This window comes from Bos taurus, chromosome 14, assembly GCF_002263795.3.
Source record: "Bos taurus isolate L1 Dominette 01449 registration number 42190680 breed Hereford chromosome 14, ARS-UCD2.0, whole genome shotgun sequence".
Taxonomy (NCBI): domain Eukaryota; kingdom Metazoa; phylum Chordata; class Mammalia; order Artiodactyla; family Bovidae; genus Bos; species Bos taurus.
Window position 1 is genome coordinate 11,654,141 of NC_037341.1, and position 13,210 is coordinate 11,667,350.

The following is a 13,210-nucleotide window of genomic DNA, read 5'->3' on the forward strand; positions in this document are numbered from 1 at the left end:
GCATGTAAAGTATGTACCACAGAGTTGGAATATGATAAGTGATCAATGAATATTAGTTCTTACTATGTACCTCCAACTCTGTTTCTCTATGACCATGATTAAATATCAGTATTCCTGGAAGATTATGCTTGAAATAAACTTCTCATTTTCTAAGAGATTTTTAAAAACTTACTAATCCTGTTTAATATACTGTAGTATATATGTAAGGAAGATTAAGCTCAGAAAGTGGAGGTGACACTGTCAAGGTCATTGAAAGACTGTGGTCTGTTGTTAAGAGGAAGATTCCAGGAAAGATTTGGGCTTGTTGGTTTAACCAAAGCTCACTGGGACTGGTTAAGAGGTTATCGAATAAAGGAGACTCGAATTTAGTCTGTATACTGACACTAGCCTCCCCAGTCTCCACTCAGGTGTGAAAGCACGCGCGCACACACACACACACACACTCCCCACAAAGTCACATGCATACACATGAACAAACATGTACACATATACTCACTGATTCACATGCAGACACACATGTGATCTGGGTGCAGACCCTTGTGTTGGTTAGTCAGTTGTATCCGACTCTTTGCAACCCCATGGACTATATAGCTGCCAGGCTCCTCTGTCCTTGGAATTTTCCAGGCAAGAATACTGGAGTGCGTTAAAATTTTCTTCTCCAGGGAAATTTCCCAACTGGGGATAGAACACGGGTGTCCTGCTTCACAGGCAGAGTCTTTACCATCGGAGCCATCAGGGAAGCCCTTGGTAAGCTGTTTATTTTCCCCTTCTGCCTTGTATTCTGTAAACTTTCAGGCATATCACTCATCAGATTGATCTTGTCATGCATGGTGGGACAACTCTACCAAACCAATCAGTGTGCCTAGCATGCCCACCTCCCTGATTCTCCCTACTACAATAAGCTGTTTACAAGTATTATTTCCTTTAATTCTGGTCTGGTAGAGAGTAGCCACATATGATTTTTCTATAGGCACGGAATCTCAAATTCATAAAAGTTAAACAAACTGCCCAAATCCATGGGGTCACAGAGTTGGATATGACTGAGTGACTAAGCACAACACAGCACATGCTGAGATTTAAAAACAGTTTTGTGTCACTTCAAAGACCATGCTTTATTCCAGAATTTTGTAAGTTGAGATCCCAATTCATTAATTGATCAAGGTTGCTCAGTTAAATGGGTTTCAACCAGCATCTACAATAATAAAAACAGAATGAAAGGAAAAAAAACAAAACACAAGGGTGCCTCACAGAGTATTATTTTGTAACACTTAAGTACATGTGCATGGGTTTGTGTGTTTAGAATAGGCATATAAAATAATTTTGAACTGTAAGTCTCAATTAGAAAAGGTTGAAAGTTAGCGCCTTATTAATCCATATTGCCAGGGACAGTCCGGTCATTCGGCGCCAAGCTTCCCAGGCACCCTCCAGGCAGAATAAAATGCTTCTGTATGTGTTCCCACAGCACACTGTACATTCCTATCTTATAGCCCTAACCAACGTGCACTTGGGTTTTCTCCCCAAAGCATGGCCACATGTATATGGAGGCTTTCCTGCTGTGTTTTTTCCTCTCCGCCTCTCCATGCCTCCTGGAGCACCTTGGGGAGATGGACACCGGATGAGTGTTTATTGCTTTGAATTTGATACAATTGAAAAGCTGAGCCATGTGTCAATAAAAGCTAAATGCTCCAGGTTCTCCATCTCCTAGATTTCTCTCTTTTATGACCTAGCTTGAGATCATTTCGTTCTTCTTTAGTACCTGCAGCAATAACAGGCTGAGGAAAAAAATAAAGACAAAAGAGAAAAAGAGGAAGGTTTAGAATTAATCATTTGGGTAAGATGCCAAAAAACAGAGAAACAAAACTATTTACTAAGTGTATGTTTTGATATAAAGGGGATACAAATGACTTTTATCCAAATGATCACAGGCCCACCAACTGTCTAAAGTTAATAATTAATAACTGAGTGTAATTGGTTATATTCAGAGGTTATATCCAAGGGATACACTTGAGATAATGTTAACAAGGAGAAAAAGAAAAAAAAATGAGAACTTTCCACTCCCATTTCCTGTGCTATCCTTTGGCCAAACACAGAAAGCCAGCCTAAACGCTGCCTCCTGAGGCGAGAGAGAGTTTGACTGCAACTTTCTGGTTGTTTATTGTTGTTTTATTAGTCTCCATTTTCACACGCTTCGGCAGAAGGGAAACGGAAATGATGAGTACCCTGTGCACATTCTCATGAGAAGAAGCCACAACAAACGCTGATACAGCAGAAGTCCCTGGGGCCATATCTTCCCTCGCTCCATGTAGGAGGAACATGCTTGATGACATCTTCTCAGATGAACAAGGAGTTTTTAATTTGGAATCAGCGTTGACCAACCAGGCTTTGGAAAATAAAGCATTTTATCACTTGGTTGAGGACATAATCCACAGGGCTGACATGGATTCATTGTACAGACTTTTCAGAGAGCATCACTTTATACAGTCTATTGTCTATTATTATTAATCACTGTATTGTCTCATTATCTACTGTTATTATTTACATGGCTCTGATTCTGTGAAAGGGTGTGAAAATGGTGAATAATAAACAGTAACAAGGTTAGGTCTTCGAGCCTTGTCAGAACTTAGAGGGTAACCCCTCAGGGCAGATGGATGGGGCTGGGGTAGACCTGTGACTCTGTAGAATATTTCACACTTTGTGAAATACAGCACTGCAAGTTTACAGAATTTAATCAAATAAAATTTGTGATTATACAGAAAGTATTTTCATTCAAATCTCAAATCCTTCATTATTTTAATCTATGGACTTGGCTTCTTTTTATAAGAGAAAAGTACTAGTTTGAATTAAATTTATGATGACCTTGGGAATATAATGATGTCAGAGCACATCCTTCCTTCCATCTCCCCATGCAATGAGTCACTACTTCCCAACCCAGGTTGACTCTTCCCCTTCTATCCTGATCACTAGGTTCTTAGTCCAGCCTCTATACTCTTTCAGATACTTTTCTCAGTTTCTCCAGACAAAGGATCATGAGGAGGAAATGGAAAAGTGTGTTCCTGGCCATTGAAAGCGGGATGGTTAACACTTAAATAAAATGCTAATTAATTTTACGCAGTATTTGAGGCTATTAAAAATATTAGAACCAGGAAAGTGGCCCATGATAAATCCAGACAGAAAAGTAAGATTCAGAATAGTTGTTTAGTATGGTCCTATTACTATAAAAATAAGTAGCCACCCACATACTTTATGTGTGTGTATATATGTGCTATTATGGAAGCTATGTATCTTTGTGTGTATGTAAGATTAAAGGGGGTATAAAGTTAGACCCCTAATTTCAACTAAACATACATATGTTTAGGAAAAAGTTTAGAAGTAATCCATATACATAATAATATCTATGTTAGATTGGCAGAGTCTGGACGTTATTCTCTTTTTGTTTCAAACACAATCTTACTACTTTTATGATATACAGATGAATTATAGATAAAATATTGATATATAGATGAGAGATTTAAGTAAGGATTAACTGTACAACTATAGACATACTCTTAATGTGTCTAGGACTCAAATTTACCTTTTTGCCACATGAGGTTGTAGGCTAAAAGATCTCCATATTTTCATTCTCCTGGGATGATTCCTGATTCTGTGGATAATAGGAGTGTATTATAACTAATTCTCTGATTCTAGATTAATTTTATTTTTACTAAAAGACATTCCCTGTGTATCATGGGAGAAAAAAGTCATGGACATTCTTACTCACTGGATGCTGCATGGAATAGTTAAGGTATTTCAGAGAAACACTCAAGTTATAGTTAGCACACACACTAATAGTCTTTTTAAGAACTTGTGAGCTGATTGGGTTATACATGCCATATCTACAGAGAGACCCTAATTATAATTGGATTGCCTTTGTCATGGACTGTGGTAACAGCTCTAATAGACAGATTAGCATCAACATGTTAATAACTCTTGGGAGTTGATGGTACAGCAATTAAGCCTTTGGAATAATCTTAGGAAGGATGGATCTCTCTATGTATTTCTCCTGTTTGAATGCTCTGAGACATATACAGCAAAATTTATCATGAAATGCAATGTCCTGTTTACACTTATGACTTCAGGCCCTAGTATTCAATGACATGAAAGTTATAATGAAATTTCTCAGTCCCTCGAACTTGTCAAACCTCTATGCTTCTGCATGCAGGAGCATACTCACTCAGCCCAGACTGCTTCCACATTCATTTTGCTGCTGATAAACTTTCACCCTTTAATAGAAACACTGTAAAGCTAACACATTTCTATGTATCCTTGCATGCTTAATGAAACATAGCCTTGTCTTCAGAGCACTTTCTGAGCTCCTCCTCCTCTCCATCCCTTCAAGTCCCTGCATTTTGTTAGTGAACCATCCTACTTTATCCTAGCATTTTGTTAGTGAACCACCATCATTATCCATTTCCTTCACTCTATTGGGAGCTTCATAAGGAAAGAGACCACATTTCCTTGTTTTCTCAATTCTATGTCAGTTCCCAACATATGCCAGGTACTCAAAAACACACTTTCAAAAAATATGCATTTTCATATAAAATGAGATTAAATGTCCTATATATTTACATGATATGCATTTAATTTATATATACATACAACCTCATAGAAAAAAGACAAGCAAAATAAAGCAACCACATATCACTGAAATATAGTAAATACATTAAGTATTTATTAGCTCAGTTCAATGCACAGTCCAAAGCTCACACTAGCTGACTTTTGCCCAACAGAAACAGAGGAGTTGAAATAAATGCCATATTTGGAATAATGTTCTGCTTATTTGGCTTTTGCAAGAATCCTCAAAACTGGCTAGATAATCATGGCATCTTAGAAATGTGTAATGATTTTCCCTACTCTCAAACTTCATCAATACACTGTGAAACAATTCTTAGGCACCATGATTTCCTCACAGTTTAATGGGCTTTGGGGGAGAAGGCTTTCATTATTAAGTCCTATTTTAACCTTCCCATCCAAGATTTAGACAAGGTGTACTGGTGCTCTTGCCTGGAGAATCCCAGGGACGGGGGAGCCTGGTGGGCTGCCGTCTGTGGGGTCGCACAGAGTCGCACATGACTGAAGTGACTTAGCAGCAGCAGCAACTGGTGTCCACAACCTCCGCCATGTCCTGTGATGGAAGTCACTCCTCCCCACCAAGACCACATTGTTAGAGCTTTTCTCCCTGTTGTAGACCAAGTCATTCCCTCACCAGATAAAGGAGAGAGAAGCACTGCTGGATGTTAGATTCAGTCTCCAAATCATTAGCAAGACCAAAAACAACCAAACAAACAAACCTCGTGGAATTTTTGCCTTTACAGTTAACTCCTCCAAGTCATCATTCTAGGGTATTGGTGATTCAATTTGGGAGTAGAATTCTGTCTCTCAAGTGGAAGATAAAGTAAGATCCATTTCCAGACAGCAGACCTGAAATGAATACCCTGTAGATGGGAATGCTCTGTCCTCAACCAGGAGAGCAATGCAGAAGCTAAAATAAGATTTCCAACTTTCACATGCTTTGAGAGGGGGAAAAATTAACATTAAATGTGATTTAACTTTTTAAAAATATATGCAACATTGGAAGCATGAATGTGCATATATTCTTAACTCTTTTTTGTCTGTGAACATTTTTATCATGATGCACATATTAAACTTTATCTTATTTCAACAGGGGCAACGTTTACAGTGTCATGATATTAAAAACAGTGACAAGCAAAGGGTAAATGGGAAATGAAGATAGGAAAAAATGAGAAAGGGTCCTAGAACCAGACATGTGACTCACATACAAACTATATATCATAGAGTTTCCCTGGTGGTTCAGATGGTAAAGAATTAACCTGCAATGCAGGAGACTCAGATTCAGTCCCTGGGTTGGAAAGATCTCCTGGAGAAGGGAATGTCTACCCACTCCAGCATTCTTACTTGGAGAATCCCGTGGACAGAGGAGACTGGAGGGGTACAGTCTAGAGGGTTGCAAAGAGTGGGACATGACTGAGTGGCTAACACTATATGCCACAGAATTTCAAATGTTTCAGGAGAACTAGTGTTTCTGGGTCTGAGTTTCCTAGCATGTAATATAAAGAGGCAAATGTGGTAAGTGTGAAAATGTTGATTCTTAGCAGATAAAAGTAAATCAATAGCCAGAAGAATCCAGCTATTCTAGATATAGAGATGAGAGAGAACTTCTCTCACCTCCTAGAGGTGACTATGTACCTGACCAGGTTTATAATAACACCTTCATATTGTACACAGAAAAAGTCTGCCACTTCTTCCCCATCAGGACACGGAGAAAAGCAAAATACCAAAAGGCCATTTCTTCTAAGTACTTTGTTATGACACTGGACAGTACCCGGTGCTTGAAAAAAAATCTATACACTGCTAGAAGCACTGTTCTGTCTCATTTGGCAAATAAATAAATAAAACAAAAAGAAAAAAATTTTAAAATATCATGGGAAAAATATGCATTCTTTTACTCACCCATTAAATACTTATGAGCTACTTCTCTGTGGTTCAAATAATACACAAATAATTTTTAACTGATCTCACTTTTTCTCAAATTCAAATGTAAAGACTCAAGCAAGTTTGGAAACCTTTCACAATATCTGAGGCATATAAGGTAGAACAGACAACCCTCAAAACCTCTTCCACTTCAAACATTCTATGATGCTGGGTGATAAAATTACCGGCAAAAAACTGAGTACATAGAATGAAGGAGTATACCTTGAGGGTGGATTGAACAGGATTTCCTTGGACAGAATCATAGTTTTCACAGTATAGAAAGAAAAATGGCACAGTTCACCTTATTGCCTAGTATGTTGCACTGTTTTTAATCAATCTACTTTGCCAATTTATAGATTATTTTGCCTCAGAAACTAAAATTATGTCTAACATGATAGCCAGAGAAGAAGTCTAGGCCTTTTGGAGTCTGAAAGACCTGGATAGAGTTCTAGCCTTTTCATGTAATAACTATGTGATCTTGGCAATTTATTTAATCTCTGCACAATAGCAAGGTACCTCAATTGTTATGAAAGAAGCAACAATGAAAAGCACCTACAAAAGTTTAATAGGAGGGGGATTCTCATCAAATGTTTCTTTCCTTCCTTTAAAGGAGTTTTATTCTTATAAGTAGCTGATGTATATTTAAGCCTTCATTGTCTAAATATATTCTCTAAAGCTCCTTATAAGAATCTAGAGTTAATTTTAAAATTAAGAATACATATAAACGGAGGAAAATCTTATGCTTTTTCACAGCAAAGGCATTTGATTTTAGCTTCTGAAGCTGTAGTCCTTGTTAGTTCCTTGAACAGTTTCCTGAGTGAAAATATGCCACAGAGACATTTTGACCTGAGTGATATCACTTTCAACAGAACAAAGATGTTTATGTGCTGTATAGTATTTTAGCATTTGATGCTGGGAGCAAAGTTTAAGAGTTCTGAATATACATGAATATCCTAACTTCATTTACCAACATCTCCTTTGAAAAGGTGAACTTGATATGTTTTTAAATTTCATGCCCTTGGGTTTTATTAAGATGGCTTACCTGAATGGAACACATTTAAATCTACTTTATGGAGTGCAACAGTTGGGCTTGTATTCTCCCTTTTCCCTTTCTTCATCCCCTCCTCTCTTTCCTCCTCCTCTTTTTCCTATTCCTCCTTCATGCACACACAAAATTTGCTGATGGAAAGCACTTTAAGGAAATTCTTGTTTAAAAAGAGATGACTTTTAGAAAGAAAAATGAGCCAAGAAAAAATTAAAATTTTAAGGAAAAAACCCTCATTAGAAATCAAAGACTTCTAAATAGGGCATCTTTTTACTAACAGTGATGAGACTAGGGAAATTATAAAAATTTAATAGTCATGACTGTCTTACTGTGATGAAACTTGTATACTGCTTATGTCAAGGAAAGCTATATAACTCTTTAGGTAAATAGCAGGGAAATGAATATGAAGAACTAAGAAGCCATTCATAATCTTTGACCTAATAATTATAAATCTAGCGATTGCTTTTTTTTTTTTTGGAGAATGCCAACTATGTACCTAAACTTACGTTAGGTGCTACAAAGATGACTCAGGCAACACCTCTGTTTCAAAACACTCATATCAAAATGACTTTAAAGCCTGTTACAAGAGACAAAGAAGAATACTACATAATGATCAAGGGATCATCCAAGAAGAAGACATAACAATTGTAAATATAAATGCACTAAACTTAGGAGCACCTCAATATATAAAGCAAATGATAACAGTTATAAAGGGAGAAATCAACAGTAACAATAATAGTGAGGGACTTTAACACCCCGCTTACATCAATAGATAGATCCAGACGGAAAAAACTACTAAGCAAACGCAGGCCTTAAGTGACACAGACAGACTTAACTGTCCCAAGGATACAAGGATTCTTCAGTATACAGAAATCAATTTGATACGTCACAGTAACAAACTGAAGAATAAAAACCATATGATCATTTCAAGAAATGCAGAAAAAGCTTTCATCAAAATTCAACACCCATTTAATATAAAAACTCTCCAGAAAGTTGGCATAGGGGGAACATATCTCAACATAATAAAGATCACATATGACAAACCATAACAAACGTCATTCTCAATGGTGAAAAACTGAAACCATTTCCTCTAAGATTAGGAGCAAGACAAGATGTCCACTCTCACCACTTATATTTAATATAGTTTTGGAAGTCCTAGTCAACAGCAATTAGAGATGAAAAATAAATAAAATAAATCTAAATCGGAAAAGAAGTAAAACTGTCACTGTTCACAGATGACATGATACTTAGAAAATCCTAAAGATTCTACCAGGAAACTATTAGAGCTCATCAATGAATTTGGTCAAATTACAGAGTATAGAATTAATACACAGAAGTCTCTTGCATACCTATATACTAACAAGGTATCAGAAAGAAATTAAGGAAAGAATCTCATTTCATTTTTGCACATATTTTTGTCGTAACTAAAAAATACTGTACGTTCTTCAAGAATTTAGTTTTCTAAAAATCACCTTCAAAATCCAGTTTTGAAATATAAGCCAAAGACAGCTTAGGAGCTTGTAGAGGGATAGACAGAAATACAAAACCCTGGGAAAATAATTTCTCTAGGTTTCTGATGGAGAAAATGGGAGTTTTTACATCTGCCCGAGTTTAAATGTATTTTTTTTTTACTTATTCATTTTGGCTGCACTGGGTCTTTGATGCTATGTGCAGGCTTTTTCCTAGTTGTGGTGCATGGGCTTCTCATTGCAGTGGCTTCTCTTGCTGTAGAGCATAGTCTCTAGGGTGTATAGGCTTCAGTAGGGTGCATGGGCTTAGTTGCTCCATGGCACGTGGAATCTTCCCAGATGAGGGATTGAACCCATGTCCTCTGCATTGGAAAGCAAATTCTTAACCACTGTACCCTCAGGGAAGTCCCTTAAATGTGTTTTATGGATACTAATCAAATTAAAAAAAAAAAAAAAAGACTAGTGTTTTCAAGTCATTGGACACTAGAACAGGAAATCTAAAATTTTGCAAACATACTATAATCAGAGACAATATGCTGTCCTGATTATAGCTGTGTGTGTGTGTGTGTGTGTTAGTTGCTCAGCTGTGTCTGACAGTTTGCAACCCCATGGACTGTAGCCCTCCAGCCTCCTTTGTCCATGGAATTCTCCAGGCAAGAATACTGAAGTGGGTTGCCAGTCCCTTTTCCAGGGTATCTTCCCAACCCAGGGATTGAACATGGATCTCCTGCACTGCAGACAGATTCTTTACCATCTGAGCCAACTGGGAAGCCCCATCCCTTAGCTAAAGAGTCACAAATGTGACAAGTAGGAGGACGTGGAATGAATATGATTTCAATGGAGACACTGAAAAAGAATTAGCAGTATGCTTAATGAGGTATGTAATAACATGATAGAGAATTCTGGCAACATAAAATCTATAGATCCTCATAGGGGAAATGTCAAAGAAAGGGGAAAAAACCCGTAAATTGCTACTTCCGTGTATTGTAGTTTTATTGAAAATTATAAACTCGTTTTTCTTTCCTGCCATACAATGATTGCTTTAGGGAAAGAACTACATCTTTAAGTATCAGTTAATCTGCATCATTTAATGATGTTTTTGCACATAAAATTTTCCATTAAATGTTTCTTAAAAAAAAAATAAGGAAGGAAGGAGGGAGGGAGGGGTGGAGAAAGGGAGGGAGAACATAAAAGGAGAAATATGAATGAAAAGAAAGGAGAGCGGAGTCAATGCTAATAGAAGTTGGGGGTCCTCAGGACCTGACAGGGTTTCAGCTTTGGGACCTTGTTGTGTCCAGTTCACGCCGAATGCAACTGGTCTCCTCAGGACCTGCTTGGAGGTAGTGCTGCTGAAGGAGAAAGTCATCCAGAGTACCCAAGACTACTGACAGTGGTGGCTACTGATAGACTCTTCCCACAGCGCTTCTTCATACCATGTGAACTCCTACAAGGACAATGAGCATCACTACTTCCCTTGAACTTGATCTGGAAAGAGAAGGTAAAGAAAAGGAAGTAGAGGAGCAAAAGATCAAAATTGGAGTCTTGTCTTTATCATTATTAGTACTTAATTTAAGATCAGCAGATTGAGGCATAAAGTGATTACATGACTTGATCATCACCTTAAAGAGATCAGGACCTGAATATTTGGAGTGGTAGCACTGAATCCAAGATCCTAGACTACCAATGAACTAACCCCAGGGAGTATCAAATAGTAAGAACTCACACAAAGGACACCACTTGAATACAAGATGTGGCATTGCCCAACCACCAGTAGCACCCTGTGCAGGACACTTCATCTAAACAACAAACAAAACAAAAATACAAACCCAATCATCAGCAGACAAGATTACCACCTCACTCAGCCTTGCCATCAGAGGAAAAACAAACAAACTAAAGGCTCACACAAATCTCACCCTATACAAAGCTTACACAAACCAGTGACCCAAACTTAGGAGGGCAGAAACCAAAAGGAACAAGGAATTCAACCTTGAAGCCTGGGAAAAGGAGACTTCAAACACAATAAGTTAAAACATAAAAAATAATGAAAAACAGAGAAGTACTACACAAATGAAGGAACACATTAGAAACACAGAAGTCCAAATAAATGAAGAGGAAATGGGCAAACAACTTGAAAAAGAATTCAGAATAATGATGGTAAAGATGATCAAAAACCTTGAAAACAAGATGCAGAAAATGCAAGAATCAATTAATAAAGACCTAGAAGAATTAAAGAACAAACATACAGAGACAAACAATACAATAACTGAAATTAAAATACTATGAAGTGAAGTTGCTCAGTCGTGTCCGACTCTCTGCAACCCCACGGGCTGAAGCCTACCAGGCTCCTCCGTTCATGGTATTTTCCAGGCAAGAGTACTGGAGTGGGTTGCCATTTCCTTCTCCAGGAGATCTTCCCAATCCAGGGATTGAACCCAGGTCTCCTGCATTATAGGCAGATGCTTTACCATCTGAGCCACCAGGGAAGCCCTTCTTCACTCTACAGAAGGAATCAATAGCAGAATAGCTGAAGCAGAAGAACAAATCAGTGAACTGGAAGATAAATGATGGAAATAACTTCTGAAAAGTAGAAAAAAGTAAAAAGAATGAAAAGAACTGAGGATAGACTCAAGACATCTGGGACAATATCAAACACACTAACATTTGAGTTACTGGGGTCCCAGAAAAAGAAGAGAAAAAGAAAGGGTACGAGAAAAATTTTGAAGAGATTATAGTTGAAAATTTCCCCAAGATCACGATACTGGATGCTTGGGGCTAGTGCACTGGGACGACCCAGAGGGATGGTATGGGGAGGGAGGAGGGAGGAGGGTTCAGGATGGGGAACACATATATACCTGTGGTGGATTCATTTTGATATTTGGCAAAACTAATACAATTATGTAAAGTTTAAAAATAAAATAAAATTAATTAAAAAAAAAAGAAAAAGGAAATAGTCAATCAAGGCCAAGAGATGCAGACAGTCCCATACAGGATAAAGTGAAAGTGAAAGTTGCTCAATCCTGTCCAACTTTTTGCGACCCCATGGACTATACAGTCCATGGACTTCTCCAGGCCAGAATACTGGAGTGGGTAGCTTTTCCCTTCTCCAGGGGATCTTCCTGACCCAGGAATCATATGAGGGTCTCTCACATTGCAGGTGGATTCTTTACCAGCTGAGCCACAAGGGAAACCCAAGAAGAAACATGCCAAGACACATACTAATCAAACTAATAAGAACTAGACACAAAGAAAGAATATTAAAAGCAGCAAGTGAGAAGCAACAAGTAACATACAAGGGAAACCCCATATGTTTAATACCTGATCTTTCAGCAAAACTCTGCAGGCCAGAAGGGAATGGCAGGATATATTTAAAGTACTAAAAGGGAAAAATCTACAACCAAAATTATTGTACCCAGCAAGGATATCATTAAAAATTGATGGAGAAATCAAAAGCTTTTCAGACAAGCAAAAGTTAAGAGAATTCAGTACCACCAAACTAGCTATACAACAAATGTTAAAGGAACTTAGTCAAGAAATACAAGAGAAGAAAAAGATCTACAAAATCAACCCCAGACAATTAAAACAATGGCAATAGGAACATATATATCAATAATTACTTTAAATGTAAGTGGATTAAATGCTCCAACCAAAAGAACAGACTGGCTGAATGGATACAAAAACAAGACCCATATATATGCTGTCTACAAGAAACCCATTTCAGACCTAAAGACATATATAGACTGAAACTGAGGATGAAAAAACATATTCCATGCAAATGGAAAGGAAAAGAAAGCTGAAGTAGCAATCCTCATATCTGACCAAAAATACCTTAATATAAAGAAGATTACAAGAGATAAGGAAGGACACTACATAATGATCAAGGGATCAGTCCACAAGAAAGACATAACAGTTGTAAATATCTATGCACCAACATAGGGGCACCTTGATACATAAGACAAACACTAACAGAGATACAAGGAGAAATTGACAGTAACACAATAAGTGTAAGAGACTTTAACATGCCACTCACACCAATGGACAGATCATCAAAACAGAAAATTAATAAGGAAACACAAGTCTTACATGATACATTAGATGAGATGGATCTCATTGATATCTTCAGGAAATTCCATCCAAATGCAGAAGAATACACCTTCTTCTCAAGTGTACC

At 37.5% G+C, this 13,210-nt stretch overlaps 1 long non-coding RNA gene across 1 annotated transcript in view; it reads right to left on the reverse strand.

The window, feature by feature from the left end:
• Window positions 1-1,240: 1,240 nt before the first annotated feature.
• The window catches only part of LOC104973994 (uncharacterized), a 53,487-nt gene continuing 41,517 nt past the window's right edge, over window positions 1,241-13,210 (reverse strand). The window contains exons 3-4 of the long non-coding RNA XR_811073.4: window positions 3,572-3,640; window positions 1,241-1,772 (exon numbers count right to left, since the gene is read on the reverse strand). This is a non-coding gene — a long non-coding RNA (uncharacterized lncRNA). The remainder of the gene's footprint in view (window positions 1,773-3,571; window positions 3,641-13,210) is intronic.